The 21,191-nt window shown below is 42.1% G+C and overlaps 10 non-coding genes across 10 annotated transcripts; all 10 read left to right on the top strand.

The window, feature by feature from the left end:
* The first annotated feature begins 1,080 nt into the window (after positions 1-1,080).
* On the top strand, positions 1,081-1,220 carry LOC144793704 (U4 spliceosomal RNA). The gene has a single exon (XR_013603178.1). It is a non-coding gene; the product is annotated as a U4 spliceosomal RNA (small nuclear RNA).
* Positions 1,221-4,258: 3,038 nt separating this feature from the next.
* On the top strand, positions 4,259-4,399 carry LOC144793131 (U4 spliceosomal RNA). Its single transcript, XR_013602792.1, has one exon. It is a non-coding gene; the product is annotated as a U4 spliceosomal RNA (small nuclear RNA).
* Positions 4,400-6,329: 1,930 nt separating this feature from the next.
* LOC144793760 (U4 spliceosomal RNA) lies at positions 6,330-6,469 on the top strand. Its single transcript, XR_013603229.1, has one exon. It is a non-coding gene; the product is annotated as a U4 spliceosomal RNA (small nuclear RNA).
* A 1,929-nt stretch (positions 6,470-8,398) lies between these two features.
* Positions 8,399-8,539, top strand: LOC144793181 (U4 spliceosomal RNA). The gene has a single exon (XR_013602829.1). It is a non-coding gene; the product is annotated as a U4 spliceosomal RNA (small nuclear RNA).
* A 1,929-nt stretch (positions 8,540-10,468) lies between these two features.
* LOC144793772 (U4 spliceosomal RNA) lies at positions 10,469-10,608 on the top strand. Its single transcript, XR_013603240.1, has one exon. It is a non-coding gene; the product is annotated as a U4 spliceosomal RNA (small nuclear RNA).
* Positions 10,609-12,537: 1,929 nt separating this feature from the next.
* LOC144793136 (U4 spliceosomal RNA) lies at positions 12,538-12,678 on the top strand. The gene has a single exon (XR_013602795.1). It is a non-coding gene; the product is annotated as a U4 spliceosomal RNA (small nuclear RNA).
* Positions 12,679-14,608: 1,930 nt separating this feature from the next.
* On the top strand, positions 14,609-14,748 carry LOC144793818 (U4 spliceosomal RNA). The gene has a single exon (XR_013603281.1). It is a non-coding gene; the product is annotated as a U4 spliceosomal RNA (small nuclear RNA).
* A 1,929-nt stretch (positions 14,749-16,677) lies between these two features.
* Positions 16,678-16,818, top strand: LOC144793152 (U4 spliceosomal RNA). Its single transcript, XR_013602809.1, has one exon. It is a non-coding gene; the product is annotated as a U4 spliceosomal RNA (small nuclear RNA).
* A 1,929-nt stretch (positions 16,819-18,747) lies between these two features.
* On the top strand, positions 18,748-18,888 carry LOC144793150 (U4 spliceosomal RNA). The gene has a single exon (XR_013602807.1). It is a non-coding gene; the product is annotated as a U4 spliceosomal RNA (small nuclear RNA).
* Positions 18,889-20,818: 1,930 nt separating this feature from the next.
* LOC144793151 (U4 spliceosomal RNA) lies at positions 20,819-20,959 on the top strand. The gene has a single exon (XR_013602808.1). It is a non-coding gene; the product is annotated as a U4 spliceosomal RNA (small nuclear RNA).
* The last annotated feature ends 232 nt before the right edge of the window (positions 20,960-21,191 follow it).

Consider the following 21,191-nt stretch of genomic DNA (forward strand, 5'->3'; position numbering starts at 1 on the left):
ACAGCCATATATTGGGCAAATATAAAAATCTGTATTGTGACGCAGCTGCGGCGTAAATGTTGCGGCCCATTTACAATGTGACGCATCTAGGGAGATGTGTCACATTGTAAAGTCCCGCATCACATTATACCTGCGTCAGGTATAATGTATGCAGGGTGGGCGTTCCCACGCTAAAAGCCTTCTAGAACTGACGCACTGAAATCTACAAGATTTCACTACATCACTCTACGCCTTCACTGTGTCAAAATCCCTATGCCTGCACATACCAGGCATAAGTTATGACTCAGGGCTTTTTGCGTCACTTTCATGAGCATTTCCAGCAATGCGTCACTTTTGTGCCAACAGATGCGTCAGAATTTCTGACGCATCTGGTAATCCTTGCGCCATGGAGCGCTGTATTGTAAATACTGCACATTCATCGTGGCACAAGGACATTCAGCACTGACTCAAGGAAACTTATGCATCCATGCAGTTGCATCAGGTCCTTGTGAATCTTCCCCTAAAACGTTTTGAAAACCAGGAAACCAGTATATTGTACCTCATAAAGCTAAAAATTAAATGCAGCAAATGCAACTATGTAGTGCCATGAAATGGCAGACGTGCATTATGGAATATGGAAAAATCTATCTATAAATTATTTTCCTTTAAATTGATTGCCGTTCCTTCTCTAGTAAACATTTGAAGACAGTGGGACCTATGAGGATGCTATTATGAATTTGTGCTTCTTATATTTTCCACAACCCATGGTTAGCAGCCTAGATCTCATCTTTGTGTGAAGGTATATCTGCCTGAAGGTATATCTGCCTGAGCATCAAATCCATAACTTGGGAGGGTGCTGCTTACCTGTACAGCTATTTAGCATACAATTTCCCATAATTCGCTGCGTGTGGCTATCGACGGTTTGAGGCAGAGAGCTGATAGAAATTAGTAAAACAACACCATTATATGTCTTATATTGCCTATCAGAGGCAGTGGAGGAGTAGTTATGCATAAACAGATAACATCTTTTGAAAAGGAATCATGTTCTTTGTAACATGAGGTACTAGGGCAAGTGTGCATGAAATTCACACTAAATTGTTTAGCTTTGCGCAGTGGCAGTATCGTAGCCAATGAGGTTTAACCGAGGCGCGATTACTGCTTATTGAAAACTTTACCCAATACCCCGTCATGGTGACTTGAAATATAGTCGAAATGGCAATTTTTGACAGTCTCTTCGGAGACTGGAGAATATGTAATGAAAAAATAAGATAGTTTATTTTGCAATGCAATTTACTTGCAGGTTTGGGATCTGTGACAAGGACAAAACGTTGACTATATTTGGCTTCAGTTTACTCTTTACGTTCTCTTTTGTTTTCTCAGCTTTTTGAATACAGCAGTAATTTAGGGATTTATTTTCCTTGATGAGTTTTCGTTATTCTTTTATTTCTTCCCCTTTGTTCTCATCTTTGCTCCACGGATTCGCTTGGGTCAGTGATGGGCAGAGGACGGGCTTTGTTTCTGCTCTCTGAGGTGACTCGCAGTCCGGCGCATGGCTGGGCTCTTCCGAGGTCTCATCTCCCATTCAAATGTGCACTAACCGCCCAGAAAGTTTTTTTTGGGAGCGAAGGCATTTGTTATCAGTAGGAAAATGTGGAGAGGGTTCATACAGATTGTATGGAGTGTTTGAAACGGAACAAGAACTGACAAAGCTCTTGTTTTTGCCGTTTGACATTATGTAAAGTTTATTTCTAATGCTCTTTGTGGCACTGAGTAATTGATGTTACCCAGCTCTATGACAGGGGCGTAGCTTCTGTTGGTGCAGCAGGTGCAATTGCACTGGCGCCCACAGACCTGTGGGACCCACTGAACCCTGATTATTGCGGTATTTTATATTCCAAACTTCAACAAGGGGGCCTATTTTCTTCCTTGCTCTAGGGCCCATTTTTTCACCTGAGAGCCTTGAAAGACTGCATGGATCCTCTCTGATTTGAATTGGTGACAATGAGGTCAGGCAAAGAGCTCTTGTGTGGCTGCATCAGCCCAACTGGGCTACCAGATCTGGCACATTTGTATGCTGCATGCAGACGGAGACACACAACGTACACACAGCCATATATAGGGCAAATATAAAAATCTGTATTGTGACGCAGCTGCGGCGTAAATGTTGCGGCCCATTTACAATGTGACGCATCTAGGGAGATGTGTCACATTGTAAAGTCCCGCATCACATTATACCTGCGTCAGGTATAATGTATGCAGGGTGGGTGTTCCCATGCTAAAAGCCTTCTAGAACTGACGCACTGAAATCTACAAGATTTCACTACATCACTCTACGCCTTCACTGTGTCAAAATCCCTACGCCTGCACAGACCAGGCATAAGTTATGACTCAGGGCTTTTTGCGTCACTTTCATGAGCATTTCCAGCAATGCGTCACTTTTGTGCCAACAGATGCGTCAGAATTTCTGACGCATCTGTTAATCCTTGCGCCATGGAGCGCTGTATTGTAAATACAGCACATTCATCGTGGCACAAGGACATTCAGCACTGACTCAAGGAAACTTATGCATCCATGCAGTTGCGTCAGGTCCTTGTGAATCTTCCCCTAAAATGTTTTGAAAACCAGGAAACCAGTATATTGTACCTCCTAACGCTAAAAATGAAATGCAGCAAATGCAACTATGTAGTGCCATGAAATGGCAGACGTGCATTATGGAATATGGAAAAATGTATCTATAATTTATTTTCCTTTAAATTGATTGCCGTTCCTTCTCTAGTAAACATTTGAAGACAGTGGGACCTATGAGGATGCTATTATGAATTTGTGCTTCTTATATTTTCCACAACCCATGGTTAGCAGCCTAGATCTCATCTTTGTGTGAAGGTATATCTGCCTGAGCATCAAATCCATAACTTGGGAGGGTGCTGCTTACCTGTACAGCTATTTAGCATACAATTTCCCATAATTCTCTGCGTGTGGCTATCGACTGTTTGGGGCAGAGAGCTGATAGAAATTAGTAAAACAACACCATTATATGTCTTACATTGCCTATCAGAAGCAGTGGAGGAGTAGTTATGCATAAACAGATAACATCTTTTGAAAAGGAATCATGGGGTATATTACCAACCAATAGAGATAATTTTTGTCTCTAACTTGTTTAGAGACAAAAATTATCGCCGCACATCGGCGATTTTTACCGCAGATAAACCTTGCTATTAGCAAGGTTTATCGCAAATGCGATAAAAAACGGCCGCAATGCATGAATATCGCTGAAAAGTCAGCGATATTCAGGCATCACCGAGCTAATGCTCTTAGCCATGTTATCCACCTCCCATTGGATAACATGGCTAAGAACTGCTCTGGGCAGGTGTTAGCTTTTGGAGATATTCGCGCTTAGCGCGAATATCTCCAAAAGTTGGTAATAGGAGATAGCGATGTTAGCGACTGTTTCCAGTCGCTAACATCTTGGCACGCCCACTTTGCATGTCATTAGTGATAAATATCACTGACATGCAAAGTAGGGCCCAAGATGGTCGCTATCTCCTACTAGCTGTTGCTAACTGGTGTTAGCGACAGCTAGGTAATAGGGAGATAATTTTATCTCCGCTTTCTTGGCTTTTAAAGCCAAAAAAGCGGAGATAAAGCCCCTTGATAATATGCCCCCATGTTCTTTGTAACATGAGGTACTAGGGCAAGTGTGCATGAAATTCACACTAAGGGGCATATTATCAAGGGGGTTTATCTCCGCTTTTTTGGCTTTAAAAGCCAAGAAAGCGGAGATAAAATTATCTCCCTATTACCAAGCTGTCGCTAACACCAGTTAGTGACAGCTAATAGGAGATAGCGACCATCTTGGGCCCCGCTTTGCATGTCAGTGATATTTATCACTAATGACATGCAAAGTGGGCGTGCCAAGATGTTAGCGACTGGAAACAGTCGCTAACATCGCTATCTCCTATTACCAACTTTTGGAGATATTCGCGCTAAGCGCGAATATCTCCAAAAGCTAACACCTGCCCTGAGCAGTTCTTCACCATGTTATCCAATGGGAGGTGGATAACATGGCTAAGAGCATTTGCTCGATAATGCATGAATATCGCTGACTTTTCAGCGATATTCATGCATTGCGGCCGTTTTTTATCGCATTTGCGATAAACCTTGCTAATAGCAAGGTTTATCTGCGATAAAAATCGACGATGTGCGGCGATAATTTTTGTCTCTAAACAAGTATGAGACAAAAACTATCGCTAGTTGTTGGTAATATGCCCCTAAATTGTTTAGCTTTGCGCAGTGGCAGTATCGTAGCCAATGAGGTTTAAACGAGGCGTGATTATTGCTTATTAAAAACTTTACCCAATACCCTGTCATGAAGACTTGAAATATAGTCGAAATGGCAAGTTTTTGACAGTCTCTTCAGAGACTGGAGTATATGTTATTAAAAAAATAAGATAGTTTATTTTGCAATGCAATTTACTTGCAGGTTTGTGATCTGTGACAAGGACAAAACGGTGACTCTATTTGGCTTCAGTTTACTCTTTACGTTCTCTTTTGTTTTCTCAGCTTTTTAAATACAGCAGTAATTTAGGGATTTATTTTCCTTGATGAGTTTTCATTATTCTTTTATTTCTTCCCCTTTGTTCTCATCTTTGCTCCACGGATTCGCTTGGGTCAGTGATGGGCAGAGGACGGGCTTTGTTTCTGCTCTCTGAGGTGACTCGCAGTCCGGCGCAGGGCTGGGCTCTTCCGAGGTCTCATCTCCCATTCAAATGTGCACTAACCGCCCAGAAAGTTTTTTTCTGGGAGCGAAGGCATTTGTTATCAGTAGGAAAATGTGGAGAGGGTTCATACAGATTGTATGGAGTGTTTGAAACAGAACAAGAACTGACAAAGCTCTTGTTTTTGCCGTTTGACATTATGTAAAGTTTATTTCTAATGCTCTTTGTGGCACTGAGTAATTGATGTTACCCAGCTCTATGACAGGGGCGTAGCTTCTGTTGGTGCAGCAGGTGCAGTTGCACTGGCGCCCACAGACCTGCGGGACGCACTGAACCCTGAATATTGCGGTATTTTATAATCCAAACTTCAACAAGGGGGCCTATTTTCTTCCTTGCTCTAGGGCCCATTTTTTCACCTGAGAGCCTTGAAAGACTGCATGGATCCTCCCTGATTTGAATCGGTGACAATGAGGTCAGGCAAAGAGCTCTTGCGTGGCTGCATCAGCCCAACTGGGCTACCTGATCTGGCACATTTGTATGCTGCATGCAGACGGAGACACACAACGTACACACAGCCTTATATAGGGCAAGTATAAAAATCTGTATTGTGACGCAGCTGCGGCGTAAATGTTGCGGCCCATTTACAATGTGACGCATCTAGGGAGATGTGTCACATTGTAAAGTCCCGCATCACATTATACCTGCGTCAGGTATAATGTATGCAGGGTGGGCGTTCCCACGCTAAAAGCCTTCTAGAACTGACGCACTGAAATCTACAAGATTTCACTACATCACTCTACACCTTCACTGTGTCAAAATCCCTACGCCTGCACAGACCAGGCATAAGTTATGACTCAGGGCTTTTTGCGTCACTTTCATGAGCATTTCCAGCAATGCGTCACTTTTGTGCCAACAGATGCGTCAGAATTTCTGACGCATCTGTTAATCCTTGCGCCATGGAGCGCTGTATTGTAAATACAGCACATTCATCGTGGCACAAGGACATTCAGCACTGACTCATGGAAACTTGTGCATCCATGCAGTTGCGTCAGGTCCTTGTGAATCTTCCCCTAAAATGTTTTGAAAACCAGGAAACCAGTATATTGTACCTCCTAAAGCTAAAAATGAAATGCAGCAAATGCAACTATGTACTGCCATGAAATGGCAGACGTGCATTATGGAATATGGAAAAATGTATCTATAATTTATTTTCCTTTAAATTGATTGCCGTTCCTTCTCTAGTAAACATTTGAAGACAGTGGGACCTATGAGAATGCTATTATGAATTTGTGCTTCTTATATTTTCCACAACCCATGGTTAGCAGCCTAGATCTCATCTTTGTGTGAAGGTATATCTGCCTGAGCATCAAATCCATAACTTGAGAGGGTGCTGCTTACCTGTACAGCTATTTAGCATACAATTTCCCATAATTCGCTGCGTGTGGCTATCGACGGTTTGAGGCAGAGAGCTGATAGAAATTAGTAAAACAACACCATTATATGTCTTATATTGCCTATCAGAGGCAGTGGAGGAGTAGTTATGCATAAACAGATAACATCTTTTGAAAAGGAATCATGTTCTTGGTAACATGAGGTACTAGGGCAAGTGTGCATGAAATTCACACTAAATTGTTTAGCTTTGCGCAGTGGCAGTATCGTAGCCAATGAGGTTTAACCGAGGCGCGATTATTGCTTATTGAAAACTTTACCCAATACCCCGTCATGGTGACTTGAAATATAGTCGAAATGGCATTTTTTGACAGTCTCTTCGGAGACTGGAGAATATGTAATTAAAAAATAAGATAGTTTATTTTGCAATGCAATTTACTTGCAGGTTTGTGATCTGTGACAAGGACAAAACGGTGACTATATTTGGCTTCAGTTTACTCTTTACGTTCTCTTTTGTTTTCTCAGCTTTTTAAATACAGCAGTAATATAGGGATTTATTTTCCTTGATGAATTTTCGTAATTCTTTTATTTCTTCCTCTTTGTTCTCATCTTTGCTCCACAGATTCGCTTGGGTCAGTGATGGGCAGAGGACAGGCTTTGTTTCTGCTCTCTGAGGTGACTCGCAGTCCGGCGCAGGGCTGGGCTCTTCCAAGGTCTCATCTCCCATTCAAATGTGCACTAACCGCCCAGAAAGTTTTTTTCTGGGAGCGAAGGCGTTTGTTATCAGTAGGAAAATGTGGAGAGGGTTCATACAGATTGTATGGAGTGTTTGAAACAGAACAAGAACTGACAAAGCTCTTGTTTTTGCCGTTTGACATTATGTAAAGTTTATTTCTAATGCTCTTTGTGGCACTGAGTAATTGATGTTACCCAGCTCTATGACAGGGGCGTAGCTTCTGTTGGTGCAGCAGGTGCAGTTGCACTGGCGCCCACAGACCTGCGGGACGCACTGAAACCTGATTATTGCGGTATTTTATAATCCAAACTTCAACAAGGGGGCCTATTTTCTTCCTTGCACTAGGGCCCATTTTTTCACCTGAGAGCCTTGAAAGACTGCATGGATCCTCCCTGATTTGAATCGGTGACAATGAGGTCAGGCAAAGAGCTCTTGCTTGGCTGCATCAGGCCAACTGGGCTACCAGATCTGGCACATTTGTATGCTGCATGCAGACGGAGACACACAACGTACACACAGCCATATATAGGGCAAGTATAAAAATCTGTATTGTGACGGAGCTGCGGCATAAATGTTGCGACCCATTTACAATGTGACGCATCTAGGGAGATGTGTCACATTGTAAAGTCCCGCATCATATTATACCTGCATCAGGTATAATGTATGCAGGGTGGGCGTTCCCACGCTAAAAGCCTTCTAGAACTGACGCACTGAAATCTACAAGATTTCACTACATCACTCTACGCCTTCACTGTGTCAAAATCCCTACGCCTGCACAGACCAGGCATAAGGTATGACTCAGGGCTTTTTGCGTCACTTTCATGAGCATTTCCAGCAATGCGTCACTTTTGTGCCAACAGATGCGTCAGAATTTCTGACGCATCTGTTAATTCTTGCGCCATGGAGCGCTGTATTGTAAATACAGCACATTCATTGTGGCACAAGGACATTCAGCACTGACTCAAGGAAACTTATGCATCCATGCAGTTGCGTCAGGTCCTTGTGAATCTTCCCCTAAAATGTTTTGAAAACCAGGAAACCAGTATATTGTACCTCCTAAAGCTAAAAATGAAATGCAGCAAATGCAACTATGTAGTGCCATGAAATGGCAGACGTGCATTATGGAATATGGAAAAATGTATCTATAATTTATTTTCCTTTAAATTGATTGCCGTTCCTTCTCTAGTAAACATTTGAAGACAGTGGGAACTATGAGGATGCTATTATGAATTTGTGCTTCTTATATTTTCCACAACCCATGGTTAGCAGCCTAGATCTCATCTTTGTGTGAAGGTATATCTGCCTGAGCATCAAATCCATAACTTGGGAGGGTGCTGCTTACCTGGACAGCTATTTAGCATACAATTTCCCATAATTCTCTGCGTTTGGCTATCGACTGTTTGGGGCAGAGAGCTGATAGAAATTAGTAAAATAACACCATTATATGTCTTACATTGCCTATCAGAAGCAGTGGAGGAGTAGTTATGCATAAACAGATAACCTCTTTTGAAAAGGAATCATGTTCTTTGTAACATGAGGTACTAGGGCAAGTGTGCATGAAATTCACACTAAATTGTTTAGCTTTGCGCAGTGGCAGTATCGAAGCCAATGAAGTTTATACGAGGTATGATTATTGCTTATTAAAAACTTTACCCAATACCCCGTCATGAAGACTTGAAATATAGTCGAAATGGCAAGTTTTTTACAGTCTCTTCGGAGACTGGAGAATATGTAATTAAAAAATAAGATAGTTTATTTTGCAATGCAATTTTCTTGCAGATTTGTGATCTGTGACAAGGACAAAACGGTGATCCTATTTGTCTTCAGTTTACTTTTTACGTTCTCTTTTGTTTTCTCAGCTTTTTAAATACAGCAGTAATTTAGGGATTTATTTTCCTTGATGAGTTTTCGTTATTCTTTTATTTCTTCCCCTTTGTTCTCATCTTTGCTCCACAGATTCGCTTGGGTCAGTGATGGGCAGAGGACGGGCTTTGTTTCTGCTCTCTGAAGTGACTCGCCGTCCGGAGCAGGGCTGGGCTCTTCCGAGGTCTCATCTCCCATTCAAATGTGCACTAACCGCCCAGAAAGTTTTTTTCTGGGAGCGAAGGCGTTTGTTATCAGTAGGAAAATGTGGAGAGGGTTCATACAGATTGTATGGAGTGTTTGAAACAGAACAAGAACTGACAAAGCTCTTGTTTTTGCCGTTTGACATTATGTAAAGTTTATTTCTAATGCTCTTTGTGGCACTGAGTAATTGATGTTACCCAGCTCTATGACAGGGGCGTAGCTTCTGTTGGTGCAGCAGGTGCAGTTGCACTGGCGCCCACAGACCTGCGGGACGCACTGAACCCTGATTATTGCGGTATTTTATAATCCAAACTTCAACAAGGGGGCCTATTTTCTTCCTTGCTCTAGGGCCCATTTTTTCACCTGAGAGCCTTGAAAGACTGCATGGATCCTCCCTGATTTGAATTGGTGACAATGAGGTCAGGCAAAGAGCTCTTGCGTGGCTGCATCAGCCCAACTGGGCTACCTGATCTGGCACATTTGTATGCTGCATGCAGACGGAGACACACAACGTACACACAGCCTTATATAGGGCAAGTATAAAAATCTGTATTGTGACGCAGCTGCGGCGTAAATGTTGCGGCCCATTTACAATGTGACGCATCTAGGGAGATGTGTCACATTGTAAAGTCCCGCATCACATTATACCTGCGTCAGGTATAATGTATGCAGGGTGGGCGTTCCCACGCTAAAAGCCTTCTAGAACTGACGCACTGAAATCTACAAGATTTCACTACATCACTCTACACCTTCACTGTGTCAAAATCCCTACGCCTGCACAGACCAGGCATAAGTTATGACTCAGGGCTTTTTGCGTCACTTTCATGAGCATTTCCAGCAATGCGTCACTTTTGTGCCAACAGATGCGTCAGAATTTCTGACGCATCTGTTAATCCTTGCGCCATGGAGCGCTGTATTGTAAATACAGCACATTCATCGTGGCACAAGGACATTCAGCACTGACTCAAGGAAACTTATGCATCCATGCAGTTGCGTCAGGTCCTTGTGAATCTTCCCCTAAAATGTTTTGAAAACCAGGAAACCAGTATATTGTACCTCCTAAAGCTAAAAATGAAATTCAGCAAATGCAACTATGTAGTGCCATGTAATGGCAGACGTGCATTATGGAATATGGAAAAATGTATCTATAATTTATTTTCCTTTAAATTGATTGCCGTTCCTTCTCTAGTAAACATTTGAAGACAGTGGGACCTATGAGAATGCAATTATGAATTTGTGCTTCTTATATTTTCCACAACCCATGGTTAGCAGCCTAGATCTCATCTTTGTGTGAAGGTATATCTGCCTGAGCATCAAATCCATAACTTGGGAGGGTGCTGCTTACCTGTACAGCTATTTAGCATACAATTTCCCATAATTCGCTGCCTGTGGCTATCGACGGTTTGAGGCAGAGAGCTGATAGAAATTAGTAAAACAACACCATTATATGTCTTATATTGCCTATCAGAAGCAGTGGAAGAGTAGTTATGCATAAACAGATAACATATTTTGAAAAGGAATCATGTTCTTTGTAACATGAGGTACTAGGGCAAGTGTGCATGAAATTCACACTAAATTGTTTAGCTTTGCGCAGTGGCAGTATCGTAGCCAATGAGGTTTAACCGAGGCGCGATTATTGCTTATTGAAAACTTTACCCAATACCCCGTCATGGAGACTTGAAATATAGTCGAAATGGCAATTATTGACAGTCTCTTCGGAGACTGGAGAATATGTAATTAAAAAATAAGATAGTTTATTTTGCAATGCAATTTACTTGCAGGTTTGTGATCTGTGACAAGGACAAAACGGTGACTCTATTTGGCTTCAGTTTACTCTTTACGTTCTCTTTTGTTTTCTCAGCTTTTTAAATACAGCAGTAATTTACGGATTTATTTTCCTTGATGAGTTTTCGTTATTCTTTTATTTCTTCCCCTTTGTTCTCATCTTTGCTCCACGGATTCGCTTGGGTCAGTGATGGGCAGAGGACGGACTTTGTTTCTGCTCTCTGAGGTGACTCGCAGTCCGGCGCAGGGCTGGGCTCTTCCGAGGTCTCATCTCCCATTCAAATGTGCACTAACCGCCCAGAAAGTTTTTTTCTGGGAGCGAAGGCATTTGTTATCAGTAGGAAAATGTGGAGAGGGTTCATACAGATTGTATGGAGTGTTTGAAACAGAACAAGAACTGACAAAGCTCTTGTTTTTGCCGTTTGACATTATGTAAAGTTTATTTCTAATGCTCTTTGTGGCACTGAGTAATTGATGTTACCCAGGTCTATGACAGGGGCGTAGCTTCTGTTGGTGCAGCAGGTGCAGTTGCACTGGCGCCCACAGACCTGCGGGACCCACTGAACCCTGATTATTGTGGTATTTTATATTCCAAACTTCAACAAGGGGGCCTATTTTCTTCCTTGCTCTAGGGCCCATTTTTTCACCTGAGAGCCTTGAAAGACTGCATGGATCCTCTCTGATTTGAATTGGTGACAATGAGGTTAGGCAAAGAGCTCTTGTGTGGCTGCATCAGTCCAACTGGGCTACCAGATCTGGCACATTTGTATGCTGCATGCAGACGGAGACACACAACGTACACACAGCCATATATAGGGCAAATATAAAAATCTGTATTGTGACGCAGCTGCGGCGTAAATGTTGCAGCCCATTTACAATGTGACGCATCTAGGGAGATGTGTCACATTGTAAAGTCCCGCATCACATTATACCTGCGTCAGGTATAATGTATGCAGGGTGGGCGTTCCCACGCTAAAAGCCTTCTAGAACTGACGCACTGAAATCTACAAGATTTCACTACATCACTCTACGCCTTCACTGTGTCAAAATCCCTATGCCTGCACAGACCAGGCATAAGTTATGACTCAGGGCTTTTTGCGTCACTTTCATGAGCATTTCCAGCAATGCGTCACTTTTGTGCCAACAGATGAGTCAGAATTTCTGACGCATCTGTTAATCCTTGCGCCATGGAGCGCTGTATTGTAAATACAGCACATTCATCGTGGCACAAGGACATTCAGCACTGACTCAAGGAAACTTATGCATCCATGCAGTTGCGTCAGGTCCTTGTGAATCTTCCCCTAAAATGTTTTGAAAACCAGGAAACCAGTATATTGTACCTCCTAAAGCTAAAAATGAAATGCAGCAAATGCAACTATGTAGTGCCATGAAATGGCAGACGTGCATTATGGAATATGGAAAAATTTATCTATAATTTATTTTCCTTTAAATTGATTGCCGTTCCTTCTCTAGTAAACATTTGAAGACAGTGGGACCTATGAGGATGCTATTATGAATTTGTGCTTCTTATATTTTCCACAACCCATGGTTAGCAGCCTAGATCTCATCTTTGTGTGAAGGTATATCTGCCTGAGCATCAAATCCATAACTTGGGAGGGTGCTGCTTACCTGGACAGCTATTTAGCATACAATTTTCCATAATTCTCTGCGTGTGGCTATCGACTGTTTGGGGCAGAGAGCTGATAGAAATTAGTAAAACAACACCATTATATGTCTTACATTGCCTATCAGAAGCAGTGGAGGAGTAGTTATGCATAAACAGATAACATCTTTTGAAAAGGAATCATGTTCTTTGTAACATGAGGTACTAGGGCAAGTGTGCATGAAATTCACACTAAATTGTTTAGCTTTGCGCAGTGGCAGTATCGTAGCCAATGAGGTTTAAACGAGGCGTGATTATTGCTTATTAAAAACTTTACCCAATACCCCGTCATAAAGACTTGAAATATAGTCGAAATGGCAAGTTTTTGACAGTCTCTTCGGAGACTGGAGAATATGTTATTAAAAAAATAAGATAGTTTATTTTGCAATGCAATTTTCTTGCAGATTTGTGATCTGTGACAAGGACAAAATGGTGACCATATTTGGCTTCAGTTTACTCTTTACGTTCTCTTTTGTTTTCTCAGCTTTTTAAATACAGCAGTAATATAGGGATTTATTTTCCTTGATGAGTTTTCGTAATTCTTTTATTTCTTCCTCTTTGTTCTCATCTTTGCTCCACAGATTCGCTTGGGTCAGTGATGGGCAGAGGCCAGGCTTTGTTTCTGCTCTCTGAGGTGACTCACAGTCCGGCGCAGGGCTGGGCTCTTCCGAGGTCTCATCTCCCATTCAAATGTGCACTAACCGCCCAGAAAGTTTTTTTCTGGGAGCGAAGGCGTTTGTTATCAGTAGGAAAATGTGGAGAGGGCTCATACAGATTGTATGGAGTGTTTGAAACAGACCAAGAACTGACAAAGCTCTTGTTTTTGCCGTTTGACATTATGTAAAGTTTATTTCTAATGCTCTTTGTGGCACTGAGTAATTGATGTTACCCAGCTCTATGACAGGGGCGTAGCTTCTGTTGGTGCAGCAGGTGCAGTTGCACTGGCGCCCACAGACCTGCGGGACGCACTGAACCCTGATTATTGCGGTATTTTATAATCCAAACTTCAACAAGGGGGCCTATTTTCTTCCTTGCTCTAGGGCCCATTTTTTCACCTGAGAGCCTTGAAAGACTGCATGGATCCTCCCTGATTTGAATCGGTGACAATGAGGTCAGGCAAAGAGCTCTTGCATGGCTGCATCAGCCCAACTGGGCTACCAGATCTGGCACATTTGTATGCTGCATGCAGACGGAGACACACAACGTACACACAGCCTTATATAGGGCAAGTATAAAAATCTGTATTGTGACGCAGCTGCGGCGTAAATGTTGCGGCCCATTTACAATGTGACGCATCTAGGGAGATGTGTCACATTGTAAAGTCCCGCATCACATTATACCTGCGTCAGGTATAATGTATGCAGGGTGGGCGTTCCCACGCTAAAAGCCTTCTAGAACTGACGCACTGAAATCTACAAGATTTCACTACATCACTCTACGCCTTCACTGTGTCAAAATCCCTACGCCTGCACAGACCAGGCATAAGTTATGACTCAGGGCTTTTTGCGTCACTTTCATGAGCATTTCCAGCAATGCGTCACTTTTGTGCCAACAGATGCGTCAGAATTTCTGACGCATCTGTTAATCCTTGCGCCATGGAGCGCTGTATTGTAAATACAGCACATTCATCGTGGCACAAGGACATTCAGCACTGACTCAAGGAAACTTATGCATCCATGCAGTTGCGTCAGGTCCTTGTGAATCTTTCCCTAAAATGTTTTGGAAACCAGGAAACCAGTATATTGTACCTCCTAAAGCTAAAAATGAAATGCAGCAAATGCAACTATGTAGTGCCATGAAATGGCAGACGTGCATTATGGAATATGGAAAAATGTATCTATAATTTATTTTCCTTTAAATTGATTGCCGTTCCTTCTCTAGTAAACATTTGAAGACAGTGGGACCTATGAGGATGCTATTATGAATTTGTGCTTCTTATATTTTCCACAACCCATGGTTAGCAGCCTAGATCTCATCTTTGTGTGAAGGTATATCTGCCTGAGCATCAAATCCATAACTTGGGAGGGTGCTGCTTACCTGTACAGCTATTTAGCATACAATTTCCCATAATTTGCTGCCTGTGGCTATCGACGGTTTGAGGCAGAGAGCTGATAGAAATTAGTAAAACAACACCATTATATGTCTTATATTGCCTATCAGAAGCAGTGGAGGAGTAGTTATGCATAAACAGATAACATCTTTTGAAAAGGAATCATGTTCTTTGTAACATGAGGTACTAGGGCAAGTGTGCATGAAATTCACACTAAATTGTTTAGCTTTGCGCAGTGGCAGTATCGTAGCCAATGATGTTTAACTGAGGCGCGATTATTGCTTATTGAAAACTTTACCCAATACCCCGTCATGGAGACTTGAAATATAGTCGAAATGGCAATTTTTGACAGTCTCTTCGGAGACTGGAGAATATGTAATTAAAAAAAAAGATAGTTTATTTTGCAATGCAATTTACTTGCAGGTTTGTGATCTGTGACAAGGACAAAACGGTGACTCTATTTGGCTTCAGTTTACTCTTTACGTTCTCTTTTTGTTTCTCAGCTTTTTAAATACAGCAGTAATTTAGGGATTTATTTTCCTTGATGAGTTTTCGTTATTCTTTTATTTCTTCCCCTTTGTTCTCATCTTTGCTCCACGGATTCGCTTGGGTCAGTGAAGGGCAGAGGACGGGCTTTGTTTCTGCTCTCTGAGGTGACTCGCAGTCCGGCGCAGGGCTGGGCTCTTCCGAGGTCTCATCTCCCATTCAAATGTGCAATAACCGCCCAGAAAGTTTTTTTCTGGGAGCGAAGGCATTTGTTATCAGTAGGAAAATGTGGAGAGGGTTCATACAGATTGTATGGAGTGATTGAAACAGAACAAGAACTGACAAAGCTCTTGTTTTTGCCGTTTGACATTATGTAAAGTTTATTTCTAATGCTCTTTGTGGCACTGAGTAATTGATGTTACCCAGCTCTATGACAGGGGCGTAGCTTCTGTTGGTGCAGCAGGTGCAGTTGCACTGGCGCCCACAGACCTGCGGGACCCACTGAACCCTGATTATTGCGGTATTTTATATTCCAAACTTCAACAAGGGGGCCTATTTTCTTCCTTGCTCTAGGGCCCATTTTTTCACCTGAGAGCCTTGAAAGACTGCATGGATCCTCTCTGATTTGAATTGGAGACAATGAGGTCAGGCACAGAGCTCTTGTGTGGCTGCATCAGCCCAACTGGGCTACCAGATCTGGCACATTTGTATGCTGCATGCAGACGGAGACACACAACGTACACACAGCCATATATAGGGCAAGTATAAAAATCTGTATTGTGACGCAGCTGCGGCATAAATGTTGCCGCCCATTTACAATTTGACGCTTCTAGGGAGATGTGTCACATTGTAAAGTCCCGCATCATATTATACCTGCGTCAGGTATAATGTATGCAGGGTGGGCGTTCCCACGCTAAAAGGCTTCTAGAACTGACGCACTGAAATCTACAAGATTTCACTACATCACTCTACGCCTTCACTGTGTCAAAATCCCTACGCCTGCACAGACCAGGCATAAGTTATGACTCAGGGCTTTTTGCGTCACTTTCATGAGCATTTCCAGCAATGCGTCACTTTTGTGCCAACAGATGCGTCAGAATTTCTGAAGCATCTGTTAATTCTTGCGCCATGGAGCGCTGTATTGTAAATACAGCACATTCATCGTGGCACAAGGACATTCAGCACTGACTCAAGGAAACTTATGCATCCATGCAGTTGCGTCAGGTCCTTGTGAATCTTCCCCTAAAATGTTTTGAAAACCAGGAAACCAGTATATTGTACCTCCTAAAGCTAAAAATGAAATGCAGCAAATGCAACTATGTAGTGCCATGAAATGGCAGACGTGCATTATGGAATATGGAAAAATGTATCTATAATTTATTTTCCTTTAAATTGATTGCCGTTCCTTCTCTAGTAAACATTTGAAGACAGTGGGACCTATGAGGATGCTATTATGAATTTGTGCTTCTTATATTTTCCACAACCCATGGTTAGCAGCCTAGATCTCATCTTTGTGTGAAGGTATATCTGCCTGAGCATCAAATCCATAACTTGGGAGGGTGCTGCTTACCTGTACAGCTATTTAGCATACAATTTCCCATAATTCTCTGCGTGTGGCTATCGACAGTTTGGGGCAGAGAGCTGATAGAAATTAGTAAAACAACACCATTATATGTCTTACATTGCCTATCAGAAGCAGTGGAGGAGTAGTTATGCATAAACAGATAACATCTTTTGAAAAGGAATCATGTTCTTTGTAATATGAGGTACTAGGGCAAGTGTGCATGAAATTCACACTAAATTGTTTAGCTTTGCGCAGTGGCAGTATCGTAGCCAATGATGTTTAAACGAGGCGTGATTATTGCTTATTAAAAACTTTACCCAATACCCCGTCATGAAGACTTGAAATATAGTCGAAATGGCAAGTTTTTGACAGTCTCTTCAGAGACTGGAGAATATGTAATTAAAAAATAAGATAGTTTATTTTGCAATGCAATTTACTTGCAGGTTTGTGATCTGTGACAAGGACAAAACGGTGACTATATTTGGCTTCAGTTTACTCTTTACGTTCTCTTTTGTTTTCTCAGCTTTTTAAATACAGCAGTAATTTAGGGATTTATTTTCCTTGATGAGTTTTCGTTATTCTTTTATTTCTTCCCCTTTGTTCTCATCTTTGCTCCACGGATTCGCTTGGGTCAGTGATGGGCAGAGGACGGGCTTTGTTTCTGCTCTCTGAGGTGACTCGCAGTCCGGCGCAGGGCTGGGCTCTTCCGAGGTCTCATCTCCCATTCAAATGTGCACTAACCGCCCAGAAAGTTTTTTTCTGGGAGCGAAGGCATTTGTTATCAGTAGGAAAATGTGGAGAGGGTTCATACAGATTGTATGGAGTGTTTGAAACAGAACAAGAACTGACAAAGCTCTTGTTTTTGCCGTTTGACATTATGTAAAGTTTATTTCTAATGCTCTTTGTGGCACTGAGTAATTGATGTTACCCAGCTCTATGACAGGGGCGTAGCTTCTGTTGGTGCAGCAGGTGCAGTTGCACTGGCGCCCACAGACCTGCGGGACCCACTGAACCCTGATTATTGCGGTATTTTATATTCCAAACTTCAACAAGGGGGCCTATTTTCTTCCTTGCTCTAGGGCCCATTTTTTCACCTGAGAGCCTTGAAAGACTGCATGGATCCTCTCTGATTTGAATTGGTGACAATGAGGTTAGGCAAAGAGCTCTTGTGTGGCTGCATCAGCCCAACTGGGCTACCAGATCTGGCACATTTGTATGCTGCATGCAGACGGAGACACACAACGTACACACAGCCATATATAGGGCAAATATAAAAATCTGTATTGTGACGCAGCTGCGGCGTAAATGTTGCAGCCCATTTACAATGTGACGCATCTAGGGAGATGTGTCACATTGTAAAGTCCCGCATCACATTATACCTGCGTCGGGTATAATGTATGCAGGGTGGGCGTTCCCACGCTAAAAGCCTTCTAGAACTGACGCACTGAAATCTACAAGATTTCACTACATCACTCTACGCCTTCACTGTGTCAAAATCCCTATGCCTGCACAGACCAGGCATAAGTTATGACTCAGGGCTTTTTGCGTCACTTTCATGAGCATTTCCAGCAATGCGTCACTTTTGTGCCAACAGATGCGTCAGAATTTCTGACGCATCTGTTAATCCTTGCGCCATGGAGCGCTGTATTGTAAATACAGCACATTCATCGTGGCACAAGGACATTCAGCACTGACTCAAGGAAACTTATGCATCCATGCAGTTGCGTCAGGTCCTTGTGAATCTTCCCCTAAAATGTTTTGAAAACCAGGAAACCAGTATATTGTACCTCCTAAAGCTAAAAATGAAATGCAGCAAATGCAACTATGTAGTGCCATGAAATGGCAGACGTGCATTATGGAATATGGAAAAATGTATCTATAATTTATTTTCCTTTAAATTGATTGCCGTTCCTTCTCTAGTAAACATTTGAAGACAGTGGGACCTATGAGGATGCTATTATGAATTTGTGCTTCTTATATTTTCCACAACCCATGGTTAGCAGCCTAGATCTCATCTTTGTGTGAAGGTATATCTGCCTGAGCATCAAATCCATAACTTGGGAGGGTGCTGCTTACCTGGACAGCTATTTAGCATACAATTTCCCATAATTCTCTGCGTGTGGCTATCGACTGTTTGGGGCAGAGAGCTGATAGAAATTAGTAAAACAACACCATTATATGTCTTACATTGCCTATCAGAAGCAGTGGAGGAGTAGTTATGCATAAACAGATAACATCTTTTGAAAAGGAATCATGTTCTTTGTAACATGAGGTACTAGGGCAAGTGTGCATGAAATTCACACTAAATTGTTTAGCTTTGCGCAGTGGCAGTATCGTAGCCAATGAGGTTTAAACGAGGTGTGATTATTGCTTATTAAAAACTTTACCCAATACCCCGTCATGAAGACTTGAAATATAGTCGAAATGGCAAGTTTTTGACAGTCTCTTCGGAGACTGGAGAATATGTTATTAAAAAAATAAGATAGTTTATTTTGCAATGCAATTTTCTTGCAGATTTGTGATCTGTGACAAGGACAATACGGTGACCATATTTGGCTTCAGTTTACTCTTTACGTTCTCTTTTGTTTTCTCAGCTTTTTAAATACAGCAGTAATATAGGGATTTATTTTCCTTGATGAGTTTTCGTAATTCTTTTATTTCTTCCTCTTTGTTCTCATCTTTGCTCCACAGATTCGCTTGGGTCAGTGATGGGCAGAGGACAGGCTTTGTTTCTGCTCTCTGAGGTGACTCGCAGTCCGGCGCAGGGCTGGGCTCTTCCGAGGTCTCATCTCCCATTCAAATGTGCACTAACCGCCCAGAAAGTTTTTTTCTGGGAGCGAAGGCGTTTGTTATCAGTAGGAAAATGTGGAGAGGGTTCATACAGATTGTATGGAGTGTTTGAAACAGACCAAGAACTGACAAAGCTCTTGTTTTTGCCGTTTGACATTATGTAAAGTTTATTTCTAATGCTCTTTGTGGCACTGAGTAATTGATGTTACCCAGCTCTATGACAGGGGCGTAGCTTCTGTTGGTGCAGCAGGTGCAGTTGCACTGGCGCCCACAGACCTGCGGGACGCACTGAACCCTGATTATTGCGGTATTTTATAATCCAAACTTCAACAAGGGGGCCTATTTTCTTCCTTGCTCTAGGGCCGATTTTTTCACCTGAGAGCCTTGAAAGACTGCATGGATCCTCTCTGATTTGAATTGGTGACAATGAGGTTAGGCAAAGAGCTCTTGTGTGGCTGCATCAGCCCAACTGGGCTACCAGATCTGGCACATTTGTATGCTGCATGCAGACGGAGACACACAACGTACACACAGCCATATATAGGGCAAATATAAAAATCTGTATTGTGACGCAGCTGCGGCGTAAATGTTGCAGCCCATTTACAATGTGACGCATCTAGGGAGATGTGTCACATTGTAAAGTCCCGCATCACATTATACCTGCGTCGGGTATAATGTATGCAGGGTGGGCGTTCCCACGCTAAAAGCCTTCTAGAACTGACGCACTGAAATCTACAAGATTTCACTACATCACTCTACGCCTTCACTGTGTCAAAATCCCTATGCCTGCACAGACCAGGCATAAGTTATGACTCAGGGCTTTTTGCGTCACTTTCATGAGCATTTCCAGCAATGCGTCACTTTTGTGCCAACAGATGCGTCAGAATTTCTGACGCATCTGTTAATCCTTGCGCCATGGAGCGCTGTATTGTAAATACAGCACATTCATCGTGGCACAAGGACATTCAGCACTGACTCAAGGAAACTTATGCATCCATGCAGTTGCGTCAGGTCCTTGTGAATCTTCCCCTAAAATGTTTTGAAAACCAGGAAACCAGTATATTGTACCTCCTAAAGCTAAAAATGAAATGCAGCAAATGCAACTATGTAGTGCCATGAAATGGCAGACGTGCATTATGGAATATGGAAAAATTTATCTATAATTTATTTTCCTTTAAATTGATTGCCGTTCCTTCTCTAGTAAACATTTGAAGACAGTGGGACCTATGAGGATGCTATTATGAATTTGTGCTTCTTATATTTTCCACAACCCATGGTTAGCAGCCTAGATCTCATCTTTGTGTGAAGGTATATCTGCCTGAGCATCAAATCCATAACTTGGGAGGGTGCTGCTTACCTGGACAGCTATTTAGCATACAATTTCCCATAATTCTCTGCGTGTGGCTATCGACTGTTTGGGGCAGAGAGCTGATAGAAATTAGTAAAACAACACCATTATATGTCTTACATTGCCTATCAGAAGCAGTGGAGGAGTAGTTATGCATAAACAGATAACATCTTTTGAAAAGGAATCATGTTCTTTGTAACATGAGGTACTAGGGCAAGTGTGCATGAAATTCACACTAAATTGTTTAGCTTTGCGCAGTGGCAGTATCGTAGCCAATGAGGTTTAAACGAGGTGTGATTATTGCTTATTAAAAACTTTACCCAATACCCCGTCATGAAGACTTGAAATATAGTCGAAATGGCAAGTTTTTGACAGTCTCTTCGGAGACTGGAGAATATGTTATTAAAAAAATAAGATAGTTTATTTTGCAATGCAATTTTCTTGCAGATTTGTGATCTGTGACAAGGACAATACGGTGACCATATTTGGCTTCAGTTTACTCTTTACGTTCTCTTTTGTTTTCTCAGCTTTTTAAATACAGCAGTAATATAGGGATTTATTTTCCTTGATGAGTTTTCGTAATTCTTTTATTTCTTCCTCTTTGTTCTCATCTTTGCTC

This window comes from Lissotriton helveticus, chromosome 11, assembly GCF_964261635.1.
Source record: "Lissotriton helveticus chromosome 11, aLisHel1.1, whole genome shotgun sequence".
Taxonomy (NCBI): domain Eukaryota; kingdom Metazoa; phylum Chordata; class Amphibia; order Caudata; family Salamandridae; genus Lissotriton; species Lissotriton helveticus.